Source organism: Tupaia chinensis, unplaced genomic scaffold (assembly GCF_000334495.1).
Source record: "Tupaia chinensis unplaced genomic scaffold, TupChi_1.0 Scaffold000093_1, whole genome shotgun sequence".
In the NCBI taxonomy this organism is placed as follows: domain Eukaryota; kingdom Metazoa; phylum Chordata; class Mammalia; order Scandentia; family Tupaiidae; genus Tupaia; species Tupaia belangeri.
This window is the reverse complement of record NW_006159555.1, coordinates 4,865,697-4,886,110: the sequence shown is the minus strand read 5'-3', so window position 1 is coordinate 4,886,110 and position 20,414 is coordinate 4,865,697. Positions and strand designations below refer to the sequence as shown.

Sequence of the window (20,414 nt, the reverse complement as noted above, 5' to 3'; positions counted from 1 at the left end):
ACACAGAACAATAAGACTTCATAAAGTTCATGGAAAATTGAATTAAAGTACTTTTATTTAAAAAGAAAACATTTAAAATCCATATGGTTTTGTCACAATGTGCATTTTTCCATAACTTTTTGAAGAGTCTCCTTACATGGTTGTCTGACAAAGATTCTGTTCCTAATGATAGGTACCCCATCCCTCTAAGTCTAAGGGATGTGAGAGTCAGATCAGATATGTGTCTTACTTAGATTCTTTTTTTCTTTTACAGAATCTTGATTCTGTCTGCTGTCCCATCAACTGTCAAGCACATGGATCTGCCCTACATAGTAATTGTCTTGTCGAGGTGCTTGGCAGCACTGGTAACCCTCAGCTCTCTCCTTTTCAATGATTTACAAAAGTTCACTTGACCAAATTAATATTTATGAAAGATCTTAAAGCATATTTGTATATCTATTGCTCTAAATATTCTAAAATATGTGTTAAAGTCAGTAGTTCTCTATCATATTAAAATGCAAATCAGAGTTGTTTCCAAAATAAGTAAATAAAAGTTGGAAAAGGCAAATTGAATATAGCTTGTCACTACTAATTATGGACATCTGGTAACTTTAATCTCCATGGATAGCTCCAGGCTACTATAGAATTACACAAACTCCAATTGACAGGAACAACCCTAGATGAGTAAACAGTAAAAACAACCGACACATAAATTTTCAGATGCTCTCTTGTATCACAAATGGATTTTATGGTAACATTAGATGTTGTATGGTAACATACAAAAAAATATGTTTAACCTCTCAGTCTCATATTCTACATGTATAAAATAGAGATAAGACCTTCCTCACTGGTTTTTGATGGTAATTAGAATATCGTAAAATTAGTATGACCACTTCTGTATTATATCAAAGCCTGCCCCAATCGCTAATCTCTAGACTAGATTATTAGGTGTAATCAAACATACTATTTATAAATATATATTAATTTCTTATATAATTGTTCATTACCTATCATCCATCCCTAGTAGATTTTGAGTTCTGTCAGGGCAAACACCATGCCTGTTTTGTTAAAACTATAGACCTAGAACCTATAATATCCTCAATGATACTTTAATGACTGATAGAATAACTGAATAAAGAATAAATGATTTAAGGTTATAATACTTAATACAAACATTAAGTAATAATGATTTCTATTATTTTATCATTACAAAATCTTGGCCATTTGACATACCATCCATGAAAATTTCAGTGGTTTGATTATTAGCTAAAATATTAGGCATATCATTTGTAACATGAAGATCAAGTTCACCTGTATAACAAAGATGTATTTCAAAGTTCTTTAGCCTATCTTGGATTAAGTTATTCTTTTCTTTTATTACTACTTGTGTATTATTTAAATAAAGTTTATAAGACCATGTTAAGTGGTAAAATCAGGTAAAAAATTATGTAAGACAGGTCACTGGTTTTATTTATATATATAAAACATATATTGTACATATGTAACATGATCCATATAAACACAAATATATATGTTTCCTATATATTTAAAATATTACATGTTCATGACAGAATACTTACAGTGGTTGTCTCTATATATAGTATTTATAATAATCTTTGGATATTTTTCATTGGTTTATTTTTATTGCCTCTTTTTCTATAAATATCAGAAATTACTTATATATTTAAAATTTTTAATCTAAAGGCACATGTTAATTTAAAATTATTTAAATGTATCTATTTTAGCATGCATTTAAAATTCATAAAATACTTCTTTGTTAGAGTTATATGCCTTTCTTTCCATTTATTTAGAAAAGAAGGTTAATACAACCTTAAGACCTTGGAGATGTCATTATTTTTTCTGCCATATTCTCATATACTTCATAAAAAGCAAAAACATTTCCACTTAAAAACAAAATTTCAGGACTAGCAGATGGAGTAATGGTTACATCACTGGATTACCATATAGTTGACTGAGGTTCAAGTCCCGGACCCAGTGGCTTAAAACTCATGTCGGGCATGTGTGCATGCGTGCCCAAGATCCCAAGAGGAGAATGGAGGAGAAGTGATTGTGGCATGGCCATTCCCCTGGAGGGTGATTTCTCACTTTCTGCCTCTCTGTCTCTCTGTTTTTCCAGCAAGCACATGTGCCCTATAGAAAAATCTCTTTCTAACAACAACAAAAAAATTCATTTTAATGAAGACTGTGTATACATGAAAAGGGTCCTTACTCACTTAGATCTTAGGATTATAGGACTTCCTCTCTTTGACTATGTTTTACCCCTCAGTCTGGTAATCAGCAGGACTAGAAAAGACCAGATTTTCATCCAAATCACCTGGAATAATGCTCATATCACACATGCGATTTGAGTCCCATCCAACCATATTATTCCTCTCAAGTGTACTGATGTAAAAGTGATAGCCAGGGTTTCTTGGAAGGTTCTTGATTCATTAACTAGTCAATATAAATAACCATTTAGAAGGAATAAGGGTAGTGCTGGAAGATAACCTTTCATTGGGTACTTACCATCTGCAACAGACATGTACTAGTTCATTTAATCCTCAAAAAAAATTCCTGTTTAGTAGTAGCAATTATTATTTCTACATCCAGATGAGAAAAACTAAGGCACAGAAAAGGAAATGTTCTGCCCAATATTATACAATAAGTTTGTGCAGGAATAAAGATTAGAATATAAGGACTGACTCCAGAATTTGAACTCTTATCTGCTACTCTCTACTGCTTTTCAATTTTACTGAAACCAGTTTCATTGAAAATATAAATTATGTATGAAAGATTAACCATGTTTTTACATAGTACTAATGACTTTGCTTAGACAAGAAGTGCTTCATATACTCACCGTAGTTATTTTAACAGAGACATACCATGAAATTTTAACAGGTGAATGCTCCTCCCTGGATATTTCCCTTTCTCTTAAAAATTGTTAGCTTGTCTATTCCATTGCTTTAGAGATGATAAAGGTTATCAAAGACTTAAGCCCTTGGGGGAGCTGTAAAACAAAATACCAGATACCCAGTTAGACTTGAATCTCAAGTAAACACCAAGTCATTTTTTGGTATGATATATCTTAAGCAATATTTGGAAATTTCTATTTAAAAAACTACTATTTTTGTGCCAGCAGGTGGCATAAAGTTTAAGGCAGCTGGATCCCACATGGCCAACTGTGTGGTGTCAGCCTTAGATCCTGTGGTTTGAAAACATGCCAGATGATTGTGTATGCATTCCCAAAATCCAAAGAGGAGAAATGAAGAAGACAGGATTTCAACCTGACCATCCCCCCCATTGGGTGGCTGACTTCTCACTTTCTCTCTTTGGTAAGTACTCACACCCTATACCAAAACTAAAAAGCATAGAAAGATTTGTTGTTTATCTGAATTTTGAATTAAACTAAGTATCCTCTATTTTTATTTGCTAAACCTAGCAACTTTATCATTGAGACCATTTATATTTACATAGTTTATGGAGGAAGTAAATGAAAGAAAATTAGCACAACAGGCAGAATATATTAGAAAAAGCAGGAGGGAAAGTGTCTAAATAGATGAGCCCAGAAGCAGTCTAGAAAAGGCTCCCAGTGCCCAAAGATGACAAGGAAGGAGCAAAGAACTGTCAACCCTGAAGCACAGTAAGAATAAATGGACCTTGGTTATTTTTTTCCAGCCTCCTGTTGATATCATTGCCATGCTATAACAACAAGGTATAAAAGATACAACTGAGAAGCCCAATTCAGAAGGCTGAGACCAAAAAAAAATGGGACCAGCAGTTGACACAATGGCTATGTCACTGGATTCCCATGTAGTTGATTGTGGTTTGAGTCCCAGACCAGTGGCTTAAACTCACACTGGGCATGTGTGTGTGTGTGTGCTCTCAAGATCCTGTGAGGAGAATGGAAGAGAAGGGATTGCGGTGTGGCCATCCTCCCTGAGAGGTAATTTCTCACTTTCTGTCTCCATGTCTCTCTCTTTTTGGTGAGTGCATGCACCCTATAGCAAAAACCTCTCCAAAAAAAAAAAGTTGAGGCCAAAGAGAAAAGCTATTATATAAGAAAAACATAAATACTCTCTACTTTTCAGTATTAATCTCTCCAAGATTAATACTAAACTTCAATTTATTAGGTCTAGGAAAGTTTAAAAATCTTTAGGCATGCCCATCTCATAAGCTAAAACAGAACAAATGCACGAAGAGGCAATTATGAGATCAATTTCTGAACAGTAAGTTCAAAGGGCTAATTGAATGGCAAGTATCCTGCCCTGTACAAAAAAGCAATGATGTGAAATGAGAAAGCCACAATCCCTGCCCTTCAGGCACTTGAAGTCTAGTGAATAAAAGCAACAGGAAAACAAGCAGAGAATTTTCTGTGCTCAATGTGAGTGGTCAGAGGAGGGCAGGATTAACTGTCTAGGAAGAGACAGGGAAAACTTTACAGAGGAAATTGTTCCAGAAAAAGGCCTTAAAAGGACAACCTGGCATTTGCTACAAGGACAGCGTTGAGATGAATAATCCCTTCAAGGTGTGTTTGATATTTTCGGAACACACAATGCCCAAAAGAAGAGAAGTGGATTGAAACCAGATCATAAAAGACTTATGACACATAAGCGCTTCTCAAACTTCATTGTAAACACAAATAACTTGGAGATCTTCTAACCTGAGGTTCTGATTCATAGACTGGAGGTAGAGCCTCTGAGATTCTGCATTTCTAACAGGTTGCCAGGTGATGCAAATGCTACTGGTTTGAGAATCATCTTGGAGTAGGAAGGCTATATGCCGTGCTCTGAGGAAGACTATATGGCATACTGTGTTTGGGTTTTGAAATTTTTCCTGTGGTGATGAGAAGCCATCTTGTGATTTTTCTAGCCTGAGAGTGACTAGAATTCAAAAAAAGGTAGAAGTAGGCACAAGATTACTTCTATGGTCCAGAGAAGAAATGGTAGGTAGCTAAACTGAAAACATTGAAGATAATGAGAAGAGGATGAATTTAGTAATATTGAAAAGGTAAAATTAACCTGATTTGGTATTCAATGAAGGCAGAAATAAGGGAAACACAGGAGATAATAGTCTCCTAGATAATTACTAAGGTAATTTTTTTCACAGTTATATGATATGATTTGAATCGCATTGTACATATTTAGCATTTTGGATGTCATACTAGGATTAATTGTGACATTCTTTTATCTATAAGATATGGCCTTAAAATGATGAGTTGAATTTTAAGTGTATTTCAATATATTGTAGATTCAGTCATATTACTTTAAAGTTATTCCTGATATACATCCTGACTTTCCAGATAGAGTTTGAATTCCTCTTGGGCAGGAATTGGCATCTTCATGTCCCACAGCACTGAGTATGTGCCTGGTACATGAAGCTTCCTCCCTGATTGTGGTTTTATTAATATGCAGACATCCCATTCTTGATCACTTTGCTTCACAAATATGAAAGCATGGGGAAATACAAAAACATCAATCCCAACAGTTTCACCATTTATTTTTCCCTCTTCTCATTTCTAAAATCTGAAATAATATTTCAATGCCATTACTATAACTGAGACTTCATTCATTTCTTGAGTTCCGGAATAACATCCTAAGTTATGAATCCCAGTGGTCCCTCTTAATGGTTGATTAGAGTTCTTTTATTTACCTCCTACTGATGATTACTTGTTTTAATAAGATGCTTAGTGTGTTGACTTGGCACCTGTGCTAATTGCTTTATCCTGTTAGAACCTGATTTTCAGTATGTTAAAACATTAGCTTAAGTCAATGTTTCTCACTGGCTACACATGAGAATCACCTAGGATCTTTTCTAAAAGCACAATGCTCAGGCTCCACCCCCAGGGATTCTAATTTAATTGGACCAAGGTGGGTCCTAATTATCAGTATGGTTTAAAAGCTCCCAAGGTGAAACAAACCCAAGTGGAGATTTTGTTTTCCTGACTCTGCATCTGAAGCTGCCTCTATCACACTACAGTCTACTCAAGAAAAAGGTAAATGAAAGCCTCAATAATTTCATTTATGTCTTCCTAAAGAAATCTTAGCTATCAGGAACACCAATAAGAATAAGGAAGGAATTCAAACCACCAAACATGGAGTAGTATACATGAATGACCTAAAGTAGAAAGAGCCTAGAGCCTAGATTTGACAGCTAAAATATTTTTTTTAAGTCTCTATCATTTTAGTGGTAATGTATTATCGGAGAAGTTATTCTGTGCTTCTCAGTTTTCTCATCTGCCAAGTGTGCCAAAATCTTCCTCATGAAGTTATTAAATAGGATCCATGAAGGCCTGATATTAACTTACCTGGGAAATGGTTTGCTCACGTTTCAATTCATTTTGAGATTTTTACATCACTCCAGAAAAGCTCATTTTCTTTTCTGCCACATCCCCAGCATGTGAAGGATAATTTTAACCAGTTAATCAAAAAACATTTGCAACTTCATTTTGCTTTTCTAATGAGTACTTACCAAATGTTTAGTATGATATGAATGTGTGTATTATTCTTTACCTTTGTGGATATCTTAATCTCATGGGTGTATTTTAAATACTTTTACTTTCAAGATCTCTACATCAACAAGGAAATACTAACCAGGAAAAATTCAGCATACCAAACAATAGTGCCCATGGAGAGTTCATGAGAACTTTGTGATATTTCTCTGTTCCAAATATCCAGCTGTGAAACAAATCCTGGTCAGGATATATGTTTATAACATAGTAATAAATAATGTTCAAAAGAATAACAAAATTTTATTCCTTACTCATAGAAGATCCATCACAATTTTGGAAAATTCTCCATGACATCTGTCTTTTGTGTGTTGGCTCAATCTTCTAGACTAGTAAGAAAAGCAGGCTGAAAAGTCTAGCACCAGAAATTATATGCTTTGATATAGAAATGACTCATGTCAGGACCAGCAGTTGGCATAATGGCTATGTTGCTGAACTTCCATGTAGTTTATTGCAGTTTGAGTCTTGGAACTGGTGGCTTAAACTCACGCCAGGCACGTGTGTGTGTGTGCACATGCATGCTCAAGATCCCAAGAGGATAATGGAGGAGAGGGGATTGAAGTATGACCATCCCCCTGGGAGGTGATTTCTTGCTTTCTGTCTCTCTGTCTCTGTCTTTCTGGCAAGTGCACATGTCCTATAGCAAAAACTACTCAAAAAAAAAAAAAAAAAAAAAGAAAGAAATTACCCATGTCACTTTCATTCATAATTTGTTGGCTAAAGCAAATAACAAGGTCATACCTATCTTCAAGGAGGAAAGAAGTACAGTGCCCCATAGGCTCAGAAGAGTGGCCATGAATATTAGTATACTAGCAATGTCTAATATACCACTGGTTCCCTCTACTCAGACACTTAATTGGGGGTCTCATAGTCTCTGTCTCATCTCTGGGGAGTTGACCCAAAATAGGGACTGAGTCCTAAAACCAGTGTGTATTTCTCTTTATTAGTTTCCCACTTTCTTCCTCTCTTCAGTTAGGAACACCTTTATCCAGAGAAGGAAAATGTGCAGAGAGGAGAGATGAAGAAATACTTAGCAAAGATAAAATTTTAACTTTAAAAGTCAGGAATTTGACATTTGTTTCTCTGTCCTGACAACTTCCACTGTCCTGTGACTCCACCACACAAGCCCCCATGTGGAATAGCAGTCTTGCATGTCTTCTGATGCAATGAGACAAGGTCATGGGATTAAAATTCAATAGAGCTAGGTGGGTAGTGATACTTCACATATTATCTTTCTACCAACAATCATGTATTGCTTTTCCCTTTTGTAGACCACATGATTGGGTCTGTGAAGTCTGGATAGAGAAATCTAATGTGTTTAAGTGTTCGATATGTATATAGATCAGAGAATTGGTCTGGGAAAATGTGTACTTAAGTGTTGTGATAATTTGTGAAGAGGTCAGTTACACAAGCATTCTTTCTGGCACTTGCTGAAAATGAAAGGGAAGATAATGGAAGTTTAAAAAAAGACTAAATTTTAGATTAAAAACCTCAAACAAACTGTTAAAGTGATATCTACTGAATAGCACCACACTTTTATGAAGACCTGCCACAGCAAACCACAGTGCCACATTCATTTCTCCTTAACCATTGAAGGTGATTCAAGAAGTGTGTTACCCACCAGAGAGGCTTTTCATGCTGAAGAGTCTGTGCATTTTAAAACACAGTTTTAGAATTTTAGTTATTAATTCCCTAAATATTCATTAGTCACAAAATTTTAGTTTTGCCTCTTTATAGTACTTTTCAGGATCTTAACCTCTGAAACCGCTGTTTTTATTTGTTTTTAGAAAGATTTTTGCTATAGGGCATATGTGCTCCCTGGAGAGAGAGACAGAGAGACAGAAAGTGAAAAATCAGCCCCTGGGGGGAATGACTACACAACAATCCCTCCTCCAGTCTCCTCTCAGGATCTTGGGTACACACACACACGCGCCCAGCATGAGTTTAAGCCACCTGGTCCAGGACTCGAATCGCAGTAGACTACATGGGAGTCCAGTGACATAGCCATTATACCATCTGCTGGTCCCCCAGCATGATTTTTAAGCCACTACATCCAGAACTCAAACCATGGTGGGCACATGGGAATCCAGTGATGTAACCGTTATGACATCTGCTGGTCCCAAGACTACTATTCTTAAAGTCAGGAACTCAGATGGTTCTAACATCTAGTGTATTTCTGTTCTATTGCTATAGTCACAATGTGTAAAACCACAGTTTCAAAGCCATACAACAAAAGATGTGTATGCTTTATGTGTTGGAAACCAGCTGGGTGTTAGCTAGGTGTCTCTTTCTGATCTTGGCAGGGGTTGTGTATATATACAGAGTCTGCTGCTTATTGACTAACTTAGGTAGACCTCAATTAGGGTGACAAGAACTCCTTCCTCTGGTCTGTGTGCCCCTATTCTCCCTCATGGGACCAGGCATCTATTGGGTTGTTGGAAAATTCAGGATGCATTTTTGCATAGAAAAAATATATCATGACTTTTCCAACAACCCAATAGCCTGGACATGTTCATATGGCATTATCAAAAGCATAATGGGGGGATAACAAGCATAATGGAGAGCAAGCCCAGTCAAAAGCCAAGGTTTCAAGGTTCTGTTTCTATCACATCTCTTAATATCCCATGGACCAATGCAAGTCACACACCTTCACTCAGAATTAGGGCAAAGACTGCGCACAAGGAGAGGTGAAGAATGGAGGCCAAGTCCTACAATTTACCATTTCGAGTTCTGTCCACCATGAGAGCTTAGGCAGAACTGGAGCACTGACTAGCAGAGGCAACTTCAAAGTGCTGAAACTGAAAATAAGGACCAGTTTCCGAGTGCTCAGAGGACTGAGAAAAGGAAGTGGACATGCACTGAGACAAGCAGAATCAAGAATATAAAAGCCTTTCAATTAGAGAAAATTGCTTTAAATGTTAAGGCTGACTGTGAATGACCAGGGCATATAGTCTGTATCTCCATATCCCCTGAATACACAGTACCCTCTGTTTCATTCAGATTTCTATGTAATTACAAAGCACTCTGCACAGTTCATCCCCCATTGCTCCTGGCAGCAGTCCCTATGCAGTGCCATGCTAGGCATTGCTATCTCAGTTCAAACTGAGGATACCGTAGGATGGCAGAAATAAATCGAGGTATCCTGAGAAACAACTAGTTAGTGATCCAAATGAAATTCAAACCTAAGCCTAGTTCTTTTTTTTTCCACTATATAATGAAAAATTAAAAAAAAATACTTAGAAATAGTAACATTTAAAATATCCCTCTTATAATTCTTCGATATAAAAGCCAAGGTGCCAAGTGTCCTCTAGCTTAGAAAGCATTAAGTGAATTGGTGGTTGCTATGGAGCTACTTTAGCACTTTCTTGCTTGTGAAGTTGGGGTTGACACTGAAGGCTATTAGTTAAAGGGAAACATAAGCCAGTGCTTACATATTTTCTAAGTAATGACAAAAACATGACATGGTTTGCATAGAACTGGAAAAAATTTATTCAAGATGCTATTAGAGAATAGGAAGTTTCCATAGGGGAACGAGAATCAATTATTAGATGGAGCTTTTGATGGGAAATGGTCATGTTGAAAAATGAGGTAAAAGTTATAAATTATTAATAAATTAAATATCAGAGCTGGACCCATTGCAAAGATTAAGCCCTATGAATATGGATCTGGATCCCACTTGGTCATTGTAATTTGAATCCCAGTCCCAGAGTATTGAAAAACATATCAGTTACATGTACATGCCCCAAATACTGAAAGGATGGAGGGAAAAGATTACACTGTGAGTATACCCCACTGGGGGTGCTTTTTCTTTCTCTCTTACTTTCTCTGTTTTTCTGGCAAAAGTATGTACCCTCCAGCAATAAATTTTTTTTTTATTTAAATTAATATAATAATATTCCACTTTTTTTCCAAAGAGGAAAATCAAAAATAATAAAATATTATCAGGAAATCATGACATATTTTCTATGTTTTTATGCAAAAATGCATCATGACTTTCCTGACAATCCAAAATATGTAGGAGACCCAAAAGGTTAAAAATTATCTTCATTGGTCCAGCTGGTGGCATGGTGGTTACAATGGCTGAATCCCACATGGCCAACTGCATGACTTGAGTCCCAAACCTGGCAGCTTGAAAAACATCCCAGGTGTATGTGTGTGTTCCCAAAATCCCAAAGGGGAAAAGAAATGAAGGAAAAGGGATTGCAGCATGACTATAAACCATGGAGAATGCTTTCTTGTTCTTTCCCCCCACCCCATATGAGCATGTGCCCTCTGAGAAAATTAGGAAAAAAAAAATTTTAAAGTCTATGGTCAGTTAAGAATCCATCATGTTGAGACCAGCAGTTGGCATAATGGCTATATCACTGGACTCCCATGTAGCCAACTGCAGTTTGAGTCCCAGACCTGGTGCCTTAAACTCACGGTGTGCACATGTGCGTGCGTGCCCAAGATCCTGAGAGGAGAATGGAGGAGAAGAGATTGCGGTGTGGCCATTTCCCCTGGGGGGTGATTTCTCGCTTTCTGTCTCTCTGTCTCTCTCTTTGTCTTTCTGGCAAGTGTACGCACCCTATAGCAAAAAAACATTCTAAAAAAAGAAAAGAATCCATCATGTCTCTGACACTCACATTCTTATGACTTTGAAAAAGTAACATGACCTGGGAACCAGCAGTTAGTGTAATGGCTATGTCGCTGGACTCCCAAGTAGTTGACCGCAGTTCCCGTCTCGGACCTACTGACTTAAAACTCATGCTGGGCGCATGTGCGTGCGTGCCCAAAATCCCGAGAGGAAAATGGAGGAGAAGGGATTGCAGCATGACCATCCCCTCTGGGGGGTGATTTCTCGCTTTCTGTCTCTATGTCTCTCTCTGTCTGTCTGGCGAGCGCACGCACCCTATAGCGAAAACCTCTCCAAAAAAAAAAAAAGTAACATAACCTCTTTCCACTTGAGTTCTCTCATGTGTAAAAGAGATAATAACATCAGTACCTTTCTGCCCTTCAGTGTTCTTGTAAAGGATTCATAAAATAATGCAAGAGCTTTCCATTATTGTTATATACTCATCATTTTTATTATATTTGTAATGTTAATTAATTATATGTTAATTATATATATGTACTTATCATACATAAAATTATCATATATAAGAAGGTTGTATCTCTTCCTGTTTCCTCCTATTTTCTCTATCAAGACCTGTAAGGAGAAGTTATCCACTATCTTTTCCATCCTACTGAAGACAGAACAGAAAAGTGATCTGAATTTGGCCTCTGGTGTCAGGCAGACACAGTGACGACTTGGCCTTGTATAAACATAGACACATTCTTTAACTTCTCTGAGTCTGTTTATACACCTTTGACAATCTGAAGACACCTATTCCAACTTCACTGGGTTGTTGTAAGGATTAAGTGAGCCAAGTGCATAAAAGGTGTTTCGGGCAGCACCTAACCCAGGGTAAATACTTGAGCTATTATTGATTGATCAATCATGTTGATTTTAGTGGAGAGAGAGGCAGGTTACATTGTAATTCCCCTTATCTCCTCATCCTCTTGGTTAATGTTTCTCCTTTCATACAATTTTTTATCTTTTCAAAAAAAAAAATGTTGCCTGCATTTCTCTATAGACATGGAAGAAATAGAAAAGCTAAATAGTTAGGGTACATGTGATCAATGGACTGCCAGAAATGAAGTACTGGAGCCCTTAATATCATCAGTTCATGATATTAGACACACACCCATTGATTTGTTCCCCGTCTTTGACTAGCAATCACTAGCTCCTCGTCCCTCGTTTGATAGGCCAGAGTGGTCGTAGAACAACTTCCCATGGATTGAGGAATTCTTATGCTTGTGCAAAGAGAGAGAGGTGAGAATTAGAATTGGCCTCTATTTGTATCATCCTCAATGTCCCACACAGTATAGGTATTCAGAAAATACCACAAATGAACAATTCATAAAACTCTCTCCACTGAGTGCCTAGGTAGTCCATGATTAATTCTAGAAGTCATTTTAACATCACATTTAACGACACAGGACTAATGCAGGTAGCAAAAAGTAGTGAATAGAGTAAAACTACTTGGATCCTGGCTCCACCATATTGGTAGCTTTAGGCATGTCACTTAACTTGCGTAAGCCTTATTTTTTCATATCTATAAAGTGGGAAGGATAATGGATGTATCAAAATGGTAGGAACCTCATGAGATTGAGTGATATAATGCCTATAAAGAGTTAAGACTGGTCCTGCAGGTAGAGTGAAAGTTAAGGCACTAGATCTTATGTGGCCGACTGTGTGGGTCAAGTCCTAGACCTGGCAACTTGAAATCACACTGGGTACATGTGTGTGCAAGTCCAAAATCCTGAGAGGAGACTAAAGGAGAAGGGATGGCAGCATGATCATGCCCCTTGGGAAGTGATTTCTCACTCTCTCTCTGGCAAGCACATACACCTTATGGCCAAAAAAAAAAAAGAAAAAAGAAAAACAAAGAAAACGTTCAATAAATGTTATTATTTTAATGTAAAAATGACTGTTTCATAATGTTATATTGTCTTAAAAAGCACAAACAGGAAATTATAAAGGTAAAGATCATCACAGCACTTAACCAGGTAGATATTTCATAGACAAGATAGGTTTCAAGTTGGACATTAGAGAATAAATATGTTTCGATTTGCAAAGGGCTCTTCCTATGGACAAATGAGCCAGGAGAGAAAGACCCGTGCGTATGCAGAAGACCAAATGAATGGAAGTTTGAATAATTGCTCAAGAGGCTAAAAGCGTACATTTCAGTCTAGAGTTAAAGTGTCCTGCAATCTCAGAGAAAAAAAGCAAGCTACCAAGTGGTAAGAATGCTGCTCAAAAAACATGGTGTGGTAGGTGAGCAAAAGTTTAGCAGTGGAACATCCTAGTAATCTTCAGACAAATTATCTAACATTTCTAAGTCTTTTGTTTTATCTTCAATACAGGGTTATTTTTGCCTACTTTACAAAATTCTGAGGTGGATTAAATGAGCTATTAAAGATAAAACCATCATCTCAAGTCTGACTCCATGTTAGTATGATTATCTGGTGATATCCTAAGAAAAGCAAACACTAGAAGGAATTATATAATTGCACCTGGACAAACAGCAGGATAGAGTTGCCTACCTACAGAGGAAACAGAAGGTTTACCTTCATCCAGTGTCCCAAGAGTCCAGTGTTCTATAAATGCAAGGTATTGTTGTCATCAGAGATTAGATAGAGCTTGTTTCTCTATTTAAACTTCACAGAACCTTGGAACAAAGATAATTTTATTTGCCCTGTTTAAAAAAAAAAAAAAGTTTAGAGAGTTTAATCACTTGTTAAAGTTCACACAGAAAATAAGTGGTAGAACCAGAATTTGAACCAGGGAAGTCTGGCTCCAAAGAGTGTGTGCTTGTGTACCTCTGTATATTGACAGGAGATAACTGAGACCTTTAGACATGTTTCTGTTGATCCAAGTCTGCTGTAGCAGTGTGGACCCACTACCTGGATTCAAGATGGCGTAACAGCCCAGCAGAAGAGAGTGGACACGGTTAGCTAGTTAGCTGGATAGAGAGCAAGCTGACAGAATCACCTGCAATTTTCATTTCACTCTTTCTCTGTAATTTAATTCTTATTTTAATTCATAGTGTTTGAGCCCTTACACATTAGTGGGCTGCTGATATGGCCTCTGCTGTAGGGGAAAGTGCTTGTTGACTCTGTTGTCCTATAATGACAGAGATAGAATGTCTCCAAACAACAAAAATCCTTAAGAAATAGGTCCAGTTTTGCCAAGGAACATCAATTGCACCACCGTACTAGCATTATTAATGGCACCCTTGTCTGAAAGAAACACTCACCCTCATAGGTACTACTTAGAAACTGTTCCTTCTCTCAGCCAGAAATCACTGAAAATCATATTAGAGGATGTTATGGAAAATCTGAAAAGGATCAGTAAAAAGGGGGGAAAATTAAACTCTTGGTTTTCATTTTTTTCTTATCAATTCTCTTCAGGTTTCCTATGTTCAATGTAACCTTCTTGTCCCTAATTTCTTAAAGGGTGTAGAGGGAGATGGCGTGCATGAGAAAATATAAAAGAAGGTGGGGGCTGGGATTGAGCAGGAAGGCAAGAGGAGCAAAGGAAATCTGGGAATCCAGGAGGTAGATGTCTACAGATTGAAAGTGTTTGTGAGATTACAAACAAACAGCAGCAGATGTAACCATAGCTAGGATAAAGGACCAAGAGAGCAACAGACAAAGTTGTCAGAATTTCATTAAAGGAACATCCCTATATTGACAAGGCCCAAGAGCATGAGTAGGGTTTTTTTTGTTTTTTTGTTTGTTTGTGTTTTTTTGGAGAGATTTTCGCTATGGGGTGCATGCACTCGCCAGACAGACAGAGAGAGACATAGAGACAGAAAGCGAGAAATCACCCCCCCGGGGGGATGGTCACGCCACAATCCCTTCTCCTCCATTCTCCTCTCAGGATCTTGGGCACGCACGCACATGCGCCCGGCGTGAGTTTTAAGCCACCGGGTCCGGGACACAAACCGCAGTCGACTACATGGGAGTCCAGCGACATAGCCATTACGCTAACTGCTGGTTCCCAACATGAGTAGGTTTTAAGTAGTCAAAATGGAACCAATTAGAAAGGATGAAGTCAAAATTTACAATGAAACCATTTTGGACTTCCCCAGGCAGAACTGCAAATTCCATCCGCTGGCTTCCCATGGTTTTTACAATGGTGCCTGTAGGGTGAAGGCAGACTTTGGGCATAATTCATGCCACAGTGAACTGTGTTTATTTAGAGGCTGGATAGAGTCCCCTTTGGAGCAAACACGAAATTTGATTCATATATGAACACAGTTGGTGTTTAATAATGTTTGCTGGATGGGAGGTAAGAAAATTAGGAGTAAAGGAACAATGACAGCCAGAGAGACATTCAGGGAACAACTCCTTATCTCAATCAGCTAGTCAAATGGTAATTTTGGTCTGTGTCAGCTATTTCATTCTTTAAAATCTAGCCTATATTTGCCCTGACAATTAGGACGGTGGGGGCAAAGTGATTCATATTGTATCTTTCTGTTTGAAAGTTTGAAAATGAGCATCAGCCAATATTGTGAATAACGAAAACTCAAGGGCAGATATTATGAACTTAATAAACCATTATCTCTAAAATAATTGTTCTGAATGAGCTTTTAAAAATGATTTTATGCCTTTTACATCCCCATCTGTCCCGTACTAAAATACCCTCAACTCTTTAACATTTTGCCTTTGAAATCTTAACTATGATATTCACATCAATTACTGGTAATTTTCCACTTCCTAAAAAATAGAAAATGCAGCAGTAGCAGCACGTTATAATCTAGCCATGTTCCTCCTTTATCAAACTAGTTTCTTTGTCTCCTTTGAGCATCACAACAAGGGTATAGGGTTGGTAGAGCAAGTACCATTTTCTCCAGCTTATACACATAGTCACCAAGGAAGGGGGAAAATAGCACAGTAACTTGAAGCCTGAGCAAAAATGAAACCTACTGTGTGAACTCAGCTCTCACCCTGCAGCCATGCTGAAAATAGGGTTATTCTAGAATGATTTTTGACTATTCTGAAGCAGAGAAAGGAGCAAAGTGTTTCCCAATTTTTGATCAATCTGTCATATTCTTACATATGCGATAACTTGAATTATAAGACAGATCGTTATTCTCACACAGCTGTGGTTTTCAAAGTTCTCTTAGGAGGCAGCACGCTACTATTAAATGTCATGCGAAAGCCTTCTATATAATAGAGATAAAAGTGGAGCCACCCTGATTAGAAAGGTTTGGTGATAAGAGATTGTTGGGCTCAGTCTCAACACCAGACACATGAAGAACATCATGTGGAATGAGAATAGCAATGACTTTACAATCCAGTGATGCCAGTTTCAATTCTACCACTTGCTTACTTGGTGCATCAAGGAGGTTTCAACCTTTCAGAGCCTCAGTTTCTTCCCCTGTATTAGTCATAGTAATGCCTGCCTGGTGAGTCTGTTATGAGAATTAACTCAGATACTGCAAGTGAATCATGATCACAGTGCTCAGCATGCAGTCAATACTCAGGTAGTTTCCTTCTGAAGGCTCCTGCCAAACCTACATACTTTCTGACAAACCAGATGTGTTCTTATTTCCTCAGAGGGTATAAATTCCATTTGTTTTCTTAAGTCCAGCTCATGCCGTTAGCAACTGAGAGCTTGCACTGCTCCCTCAAACATTTAACATTTTCTATTCAGTTAGCACAGCATCAAGACTTTAAAAGCAGCTTGAAAATAAACTTGATTCCAGATATGATTTATAACGTCCCAAGAAACAGCTCATTTACCCAAGAAAGCTCCATCAATTATTGACAGATGTACCCTCTGAGAAGAAATAACATTAAGACCAAGAGACTAAGGGAAAAGCATGCTTCAACCCCTTAAGCCAATTATCCAAGGTGATTTTGAGCATTAAATCTTCAGATATGCTTAATTTACTATCTTTGCCTGTAAGCACAGAAAGAAGTATGAGAAGAAGAAAATATGACAACCAATTTAAGAGTACTTTTAAAAGCAAAGAGACTAGCATAGAGAAAAATAACATATAGGAGGTAATATGTGGGTGTTGGACACACGTAGGCTTATAGATTGAGCATCTCCAGCCCTCAAACACCTTGCTCCATCATTGCCAAGCCAGCTACTCCCCAGCTGTCTTTGATCAGTACAGAAATAATTGTGCTTACCTGCTTCTGACCTACTAATTACAGTAGTGCCTGATTTTATTCTCAGCATGTTTATTGTGGTCAAATTTCTTCCGTTTCCAGTGCAAAGGCCTTACTAAGGATGCTAGCATTATTTGCTTTAACATCAAGCTAGTGACAAGGCTATGTAAGGTTCTGTAAAAAGTCAAGAGGCCAGTGTGAATCTAACCCAGGGGGCTTGTAATCTGCATTTGACATGCAGATATTAGAAACCTTGGCAAGACTACAAGGTTTACATGCAAGGAAAGAAAGGGAATGTGTGAGATTAGCACATTCACGAATACTAATATAGTTCTCCATAGTTTTCTCAGGAAGAAAAAAATAGAGAGGTTTTCTTTTTCCTAAAATTTAAATTATAAAGCAAAAAATAGCCAATTATGCCTACTTAGCTTGAATTGTCATGTACTGAGGAATATGTGTATGTGTGTATGTGCACACATGCATGAATGCATATGTGCATTGCATGTATGCTATAGATTAGTGCAAGTAAATGGAAATAGAGAACTTAATATGGGGAAGAGTCAAACCTACATAAAATTTTCTGCATGATGAATTGAACAAATCTATATTGAGAAAATAAACCCTGCCATGGGAAACCTGAAAAATTACTACCCTGACTTAATACAGTCTACGATTTAAAGTGTAGTTATAGAACATTCTAAAATTACCTGCTTACACCTCATGACCTGGCAGCATAATTATAGGCTAGATTCTTACATCTTTTCTCGTACTTTTCTTATTAAGAATTAAGAGATTCATTGTGTTGGGTTATTAAAAGCCTGACCTCTTTTAGCATGCATTTTTATCCCATTATTAAACTATGTATATAAAATTCAGTAGGCCTTGACTTTTGTAGCCTTAACTTAAATTCCAGCTTCAAAAGCAGCCTCTGTGTACCAGTTGGATGCCAGGTACTGTGCAAGTGCTTTCAGACTCTGCCATATTTGATCAACACAGATTTCTAACCAGCTCTCTGATTTCAATCTAGGATGAACTCACCACATCACAGCCTTCTATTGCTGCCTTGTCATCAAGTCTTTGAGTCATTTTAACAGGGGGTGGGAATAGAGTGGCACAGTCTCATTGGTAATGTGGAATGATGTGCTAGATGATGAGATCAACACGGTTGTGTCCATTTTTGGTATGTCACTGGCTTGCTATTAGAGGCATGTGTCTTTATCCTTTGGGGACTTCTATAATATTTCTCTAAATGTGAAACTGAAGCAAGAATACAATACCTTTAATCAACTCACAACAATGTTGTCAAGGATCATAAGTATTTTGCACTCCCTTGAGATTTTCTCTATATTCAAGTTGTAACTCTAAGCTAAACAAGCCATCAAATGAATTGTGTGTCCTTGAACAACAGACAAGCTTTTGTCAACTAGTTATTTTAACAGTGTTGGGTAGAGGAACAGTCTGGACAGGGAGAGGCCTCTTTGGAATTGTCATCATTCTTGAAACATATTCTTAACATCCTCAAATTGCCATCCCTTAAGAGATGGGACATTTTTACCCACTAGAATCATATTTGAAATAGCCAAAAGTTATTCAGAACCGAGAGTAATAAAGGGAGGTAATAAGCGAACAGTATCAATTTTTATCAACATAGAGGATGTGACAATAAAGTGATGTTACTTATTATCTTGAATAACTTGTAAGATGGTTTTGAAGACAATTGCAGAAGATAATTCTGGGACATTTTAAGAAACTTCACACATCCATTCACAATGCTCAGTCCCCAAAATGTTTAGGTGTTTAAAATAGAAGAAATTCTATGAACACATTTCCTTCATTAAGTAGATAAGGAAACTGATTTGAAAAGTGAACCATCGGCCTGGGCAACTTGTGTGTCTGCACATGTGTGGGAGTGCATGTGTGTCACCCTCAAATGGGAATTGCCCTCATTTGGGCATCATTCTGTCAGATGTCACTTAACTACTGTATTCACCTGGGCACCTGAACCTTGAGGACAGCTGCCATACCTCCTGAGAGCAGGTTTATATCTTTGTATTCTAGGAAAATGTGATTTTTCCTGATTTTTTTTCTTAGAGAGATTTTTTGCTAAAAGGTGCACATGCTTGCCAGAGTAATAGAAAGCAAGAAATCACTACCCCACCCCACCCCTCATGGGGGATGGCCATGTGTAATCCCTTCTCCTCCATTTTCCTCTTGGGATTTTGAGCAAGCACGCACATGTGTCCACTGTGAGTTTTAAGTATGACTCAAAACCACAGTCAACTACATGAGAGTCCAGTGACATAATCATTATGCCATCTGCTGGTCCCTTTTCTGATTTTAAAGAAGAAACAAACTCAGAAAAAGGAATTATGAAACAACCTCTGCTTTTAATTAGAGCTACACATTTTCCAAAATAGTAAAGCATGATTACATACATAATAAAATATGTATTGAATACAATATCTTTGAGCTTACCCTCTAACAATTCTTACTAGATAAGGAAATCTTATGTAATGTTCTTGGGAAAAAGAATGGAAAAGGTTAAGCACCTTCAGCATGGGAATAACTTTCACAAAGGTTTTCTTCCCTCAGAAGTCAAAAATCAGGACAATAATCATTCAGATAATGCATGTGATTTAACATAAAATGTATTAAGAATTTTGAAAATTGTGAACTAATATTCTGTTCCAGGTGTGGGCTAGCAATTCTGCAACCACCTTACTTTATACTAGGTTGAACAGAATTAGTAAATATATTGTAGGTAATAATGAAGGAGAAGTTTCTTGCATCCAGGAAAGAAGTTCCAAATAAGGAAATCAGAAAGAGTGATGGCACCCTAGTAGCAATGAGCACATCTATTGCCCAGATCTTGGTGGTGGTCGAGTTCAAAGCTGGGACTGGAAATACACAAGACAAGTTGGATCTTATAATTCTGAGTGGTAAAGAACTACTCAAAAAAAAAGTGGGGGGGAGGTGTCAGCATATAGAAGGGCATGGGACTGACCTAAGAGTAAAAGAACTCATAATGGCCAAATATAAAGGTGGAATAAATTGAGCAACAAAGTAAATAATGATAACATTTCATTATAATCCAGAGAATAAAGTAAATACATATCTATGAGCCTATACTAATAGAAGCAAATAACTGAGTAAATAAACATTTGGAGAAGAGAGAAATTTTCCATTGGATGCATTCCAACAGAGAAGTGTGGGGAAAATG

At 37.3% G+C, this 20,414-nt stretch overlaps 1 pseudogene; it reads right to left on the bottom strand.

The window, feature by feature from the left end:
- Positions 1-18,280, bottom strand: part of LOC102499673 (uncharacterized) — a 40,204-nt pseudogene extending 21,924 nt beyond the window's left edge.
- Positions 18,281-20,414: the final 2,134 nt, after the last annotated feature.